General features: G+C 41.8%; 1 long non-coding RNA gene across 1 annotated transcript; it reads right to left on the bottom strand.

Moving 5' to 3' along the window:
* Window positions 1-1,848: 1,848 nt before the first annotated feature.
* LOC138828481 (uncharacterized) lies at window positions 1,849-4,441 on the bottom strand. Its single transcript, XR_011372259.1, has 4 exons — window positions 4,382-4,441; window positions 4,001-4,111; window positions 2,920-2,976; window positions 1,849-2,082 (listed from the first exon to the last, which is right to left on the bottom strand). It is a non-coding gene; the product is annotated as an uncharacterized lncRNA (long non-coding RNA).
* Window positions 4,442-5,833: the final 1,392 nt, after the last annotated feature.

Raw genomic sequence — 5,833 nt, 5'->3', positions numbered from 1 at the left:
ATCAATGATTCAAACAAATTGGTTACTCTGGTTACAAAAGACAATGTGTAAATATCACTGAAAAATTACCCTATTATTTTCCTTAGGTTTAGATACTCAGTACTCAAATTTTATATGTCAGAGGATTCAAAAACATCACAAGCAACAGAGAAGGGCCAACGGTTTAGGAAAATTACAATTAAAAGTGCTTTGAAGTAATGATTCCTAGTTGTCATAGCCAGGCCTTGAACCAATTTCCACCTTGGTAAAAATCATAATATTGACATGACAGAATAAGACAATAGCACAAAAATCAATGAGGCAGAGATATTTTTTAATTAAAAAAATGCAAAATGGCCCGACACCGGGCGGCTCCTGCCTGAAATCCTAGCTACTCAGAAGGCTGAGACCTGAGGATCACAGACTGAAGCTAGCCCCTCAGAAAAGTCCATGAGAGTTTTATCTCGTACTAACTACAAAAGAGAAGCTGGAAGTGGAGCTAGGGCTCAAGTGGTAGAGCATTAGCCTTGAGCAAAAGAAGCGCCCAGCCCCTGACTGCCAGCCCCAGCATCCCACAAAAGCAAAAAGTACACTGGAACAAGTGATTGAAACTAATGGTTGTTTCTTACCTTCAAACAATTGATTCTTATCTACAAATGATTCCTACCCTCTACTTCCCATTAGAATTTGTAAAGGCTTGAGGAAGAAAGAAAATGATTAGCTCATTTTCTCAAACCATTTCATAATTTATACATTTTCTATATATTAAATTCAACAAATAAATATAATAGGCCAAATGACTGGGTTTGAGAGTTAATGGGTTATTGATTACAACTATCATTTGGTCAGCGGCTAACCTAATATCAGTTCATCACACAAATTACTGGTTTAATATATTCAGAGGAACTCAGAGACCTTGGTGAAAAAGCTCATTGTGTTTACTAAGCAATGCCTAAATTAATGCAAAAAAATGGGTCAACAACTTTGGAGAGGAGAAAAGTGTGGCTTGTACATAATCATTGACTCCCAATATTTGCATACATATTTTTTCATTTATTTTTCTCCTCTCCACCTTCTACTCCTTTTCATCATCTCACTTTGTGTCTCTCTTCCACCTCGATGGTGAAATTTTAGTAGTCTCACAGCACGTATTCACTGCCAACTCTTATAATTTAGGGTTAAGGATACCTGCTATATGGTTTCATCACTTTTCCTGAGAATTACTTAAGATGTAATGAGCAATGCACTCTTGTATACAAGTTATTCAACTACGTTTCCTTTGAATCAAAGGCAGAAATGGATCCCAGTTGACTAGCCAGGGTACTCAAGACTCAAAACCAACCCGAAGCCTAGTGAAGGAATGAAGAACATGGAATGGATAAGGAAAGGGATTAAATGCCAAGAATAAAACCCTTTTCATACTAAGAGAAGTCTAAAAACCACAAACTGATAAGGAAGGGCCTGAGGCCACCTTGCTGAAGAGATGCCAATGAGGAAAAGTGACTAAGAAGACAGAAGCAGCTGCCTCCAGCCAGGTAAGAGTGGAGGGCTGAGGAGGTTTGGAGCGGTCGTTAAGATGGAAAAAGGAGCTTTGGTCTCCATTCAGAATGCTGGAGTTAGTCTTGTAAACTGCTTGCCTCTGGGCCATTCATTGATGTCTCTCTGAGTCTAAAGTTGATTGAACCGAAAGTAGAATTGTTGCAAGGAAACTTAATCATGAGAAACAGAGCAGAGAAGCCACCAGGTAAAAGGCCAAATTACAAGTCTTTATTGGAGAGCTGGAGGGAGGACTGCGGGTGGACTCAAAGACCAGCAGCAGTGAGTGCAGCTAGCACCAAGCTTATACAGGCCAAAACCACACGTGTGTGGAATCAAATCCAACAGAAGGGTTATGCATGAGTAAAGTGAACCGCGGAGGACACAAACCTAAGCGGAAAACAAACCATCTAGGGAAACAATCAGGGGAAACCAAGGGCTAATTATTTGGAGGAAGCATAGATCCAGTCTTCTTACTTCAGTAGCAGTCTCTCTCATAAGAAAAAAAAGTGATTTGTAAATGTTCATTCTTGCTCTTCGATTATTTGCTGGATTTATCAACTCTGTCTGGAAACAGAGGTCTCACTGGTTAGTGTAGTATAGGATGAAGAGAAAAACTTAACCCTAGCTCCAGAGGGCTTGGGCAGCATACTCATTTCTCAGGCATGCTTTGCAATGTGAAAGGTGAATTCCTGAGGTTCCAAGTGTGAGCACGCTTTCTCTCTCTCTCTCTCTCTCTCTCTCTCTCTCTCTCTCTCTCTCTCTCTCTCTCTCTCTCTCTCTCTCTTCTTTCTCTCTCCCTCCCTCCCTCCCTCTCTTTCCCCCTCTTACTCTCACTATCTATCTCTCCCCCTTTCTCTTTCTCTCTCTCTCTCCATCCCGCCCTCCCTCCCTTGCCCTCTCCTTTTCTCCCTTCCCCCAACCCCTTTCTGTATCTTGTCCATTCCAGTCCTTAGGTGGAACACATGGCCCTGTCTGAGAATGTAACTATCCTGTAGTCCCATGGAAAACCACTTTAGGATAAAGCAAACTTTATGTGAAACAGCACAGGGAAACAGAATGAGCCCAAGTGTTTCATGACATAGTCCAATCACTGGATTCTGGAGCTCTTATCAGCACTCTCAGATAAGCAAGTCTCATTGCTGTCTTGTTTAAAACTCGTGGATTAAAAACTCCATGTAACTAATACAATAGGGTTTTTTGTCTTTTTTTCTGGGCTCAGGTTTTGAATAGAGGAAAATAAGAGAAAGGGGAAAGGAAAAGATACAGTGATTGACTCATATTGGTCCATGTGGCCATCTATTAATTAGTTATAGCAGTCATCCAAAAGGGATGAGTCATGCTCCTCTCCTCAGAGGTCAGAATGAGGGGTGCCACTGACCTCCAACCCCCCAGCAGTCTTACCAGGAAAAGTCAGGGTTGTTGGCACTAACGAGAGGAGGGGCTGTTCACAGACGAAGCCTGAAAAAAAGCATGTATGGCACAGAGAAGCTGCAGAGCCATCTTCCTACCTTCTGTATCTTAGTCTCTACTCTAGGACTTCCTGAAAAGTAATTTAAATATGCTGATTGTGCTCCACCTTGAATACAAGATCATGGTCACTCCCATCCACATCAGAGTCATATGTGGAAATCACCTACGAGATAGTTTGAGAGTTCAGCAATTTTTTTTTTTTTTGGGTCCGGTCATGGGGCCTGAACTCTGGGCCTGGGCGCTGTCCCTCAGCTCTTCAGCTCAAGGCTAGCACTCTACCACTTGAGCCACAGCGCCACTTCCGGCTTTTTTCTTTTTGCTTATGTGGTGCTGAGGAATTGAACCCAGGGCCTCGAGCATGCAAGGCAAGCGCTCTACCACTGAGCCACCTTCCCAGCTCAGAGTTCAGCAATTTTAATATAAAATATTTCAGAATAAAACATGACTGAGAAGACCGAGAATACAGCTGTGATGAAAGTGTTTACTCTTCCAGTGAAGTTTGACCTAATTAGATGGCAATCACAGGGAGCTAGTACACAGTGTTCGTGCATGAGCAACAGGCACAATAAATGTTTGATCTAAGCACTGATAATCCTGGCTAGGTTCTCTTGGTAGATACCTAAATCTTCAAAGGAGGTAACTTTTTACCTACATATTTTGGTATATGTTCTTTTTTTTCTCCTTTATGAATAGCTTTGAAGAATAAAAATAAAAGCCCATCAAGTCATACAGAAGCAGAGATGTGTTCCAACGTGCCTGTAAATAATGACTTTTAAATAATTCTCCATTAAAATTCTGCTTTTAGCACTCTTAACAAGTGCACTGAGCCAGACAGGCATAACGATATTTGTTTTATTGACAGATTTTTCTGCTATTTGTTTTCCTGCTGGGGTTCTGTTTGTAGTTTATCACAGGGCAATTAAAGATATCTCTCCTTAGATATACAGCTAGATTGTTTATTTGGAAGTCACTTTGTTAATTAGAAGTTCCTACATTAATATGAATAACTCACATTATCCCACTCATCCAAACGCTAACTTCACATTCACATCTTGAAGAGTCTTCTCTCCACCATGTCTTTGGACCTGAGATCTACAGAATGCTTCATAGGTCACATAGGCACCTAGAAATAATAATAGTTAATAAAAGCAGTTAACAAAAGATCTGCTTCCAAACAATTTACATTAATAAAATTACATATACTTAAAAAAAATAAGCCCAAGCCTTCCCATACCCCCCTCCCCCCCGCAAACAAATGAACGTCACTATATAATCCCCTCTGAACGATACTGGCCTGAGCCCAACAGAAAATAAGAAGCAAATCGCAGGCTATTTGTGGAGGCTGCAAGGAGCTGCCTTTTCTGTAATTGTCTGTGCCCCCAGGAGGCCTGACCTTGCTTATCTGAGCATGAGCTCTCTGCTGATTTCAGTCTGGACCTCTCCATATCTACGCATGCTGGCTGGTAAATGAAGCAGGCCTCACCAGGCAGGTGGCCTGGCTTGCAGAGACACCACCTTTGTGGCCCAATGACAAATGCTTGCTGCTATCCTGGGTGGCACAGACCAAGGTCCAGAAAGACATGGGAAAACTGAATAGCCCTTAAGTCATGATTGAGAAAGAGGCACCGGTATTTTGAGCTTTTTCAAATTTCAGTTTGTCTTTTTGACCTTTCTGTTTTACATTAGTGTATACCTTGGTAGGGGTAAAGAGTCATAACCACACTCTATCTGTGAGGAAATTTTCCAGTGAAACAAATACATCTTGGCCTTATTGCATGCATGGGTGTTATTGCATACATGATCTTAAAGAAATATACTAGCAAACGTTGTCATTTTAAAAGTCGTGCTTCAACCATGGAGAGAAAGATCTAGAGCTGTCTCTTTGAAATTAGGGATTGTTCCTTGCTTGCTATCATGTCTCCAAAACCTAGAAACTGCCTGGCACATAAATATTACCTCTATGATATCAGCTCACAGTTCTCAGAAGCATTTGACTCATCTCCACCATAATTCTTCCTCCTACTGTTCAATCTTGTGAAGAAGAAAGTTCTGGCCTGGGTATCCTACAGTAAACAAGTAGCCCAGATGATCTAGTCACCATCAAGTTGTAGGCTCTGTCTTGTATAACCTGGCATTGTGTTGGGGTCATAGGTTACATCAGTAAATGGCAGAAGGCTTTAGCAGTGGGGGTCAGGAGTACATGTGGAGAGGGCAAGAGAAGAGAGTTCTATTAGAAATGCAGAGGTAAAACCTGCATAGGATAACCTATTGGAGAAAAGACCAAATCTCACAGGTTCATATAAGCCAAAACAAGTATTGTTTCGTGTTCTGCTCTCCTAGGTTAACTCTGCTGCCGGATCACTTGAGTACATGAGATAACTTAGCACAGTGCCAGGAAGTAACACTATAACACGACCCTCCCTTCTCCTCCCCCCCCCCCCATGGTTCAGTCTGTTTCCCCTTGCTAGGCCTGGGGACTTGAGAAATCCAAAAAGGCTGTACGCAGCTGGCAGGCACAATCCTGTTAGGGCCTCTGCTAACCTGGTTCTCATTCTCAGCTTCTCCTAAGAGAACTAGAGAGTACATTTTACATGGTGCAAAGCTGAAATTAGACATAGAAGCTAGAGCGCAGATAATGTCACTGACACCCCAATATTTCAAAGTAGAGCTGAAACTATACTTTTTCAAAAATAATAACCCAGGCCGATGGGAGTCTACACCATAAAGAGGGCCTTACACAAGCCTCAGCATCAAACACGAATCGATCAGTTCTAAATCAATGTGTTCTTCTCATCCCTTCCTAAAGGCACCAAACAAGACCCTAGGCTCCCTTTGGGTTGGAGAG

Source organism: Dipodomys merriami, unplaced genomic scaffold (genome assembly GCF_024711535.1).
Source record: "Dipodomys merriami isolate MVZ:Mamm:240054 unplaced genomic scaffold, mDipMer1.0.p SCAF_1, whole genome shotgun sequence".
Lineage (NCBI taxonomy): Eukaryota > Metazoa > Chordata > Mammalia > Rodentia > Heteromyidae > Dipodomys > Dipodomys merriami.
Note: the sequence above shows the minus strand (reverse complement) of the source record. Positions and strands in the feature narration are given on the sequence as shown.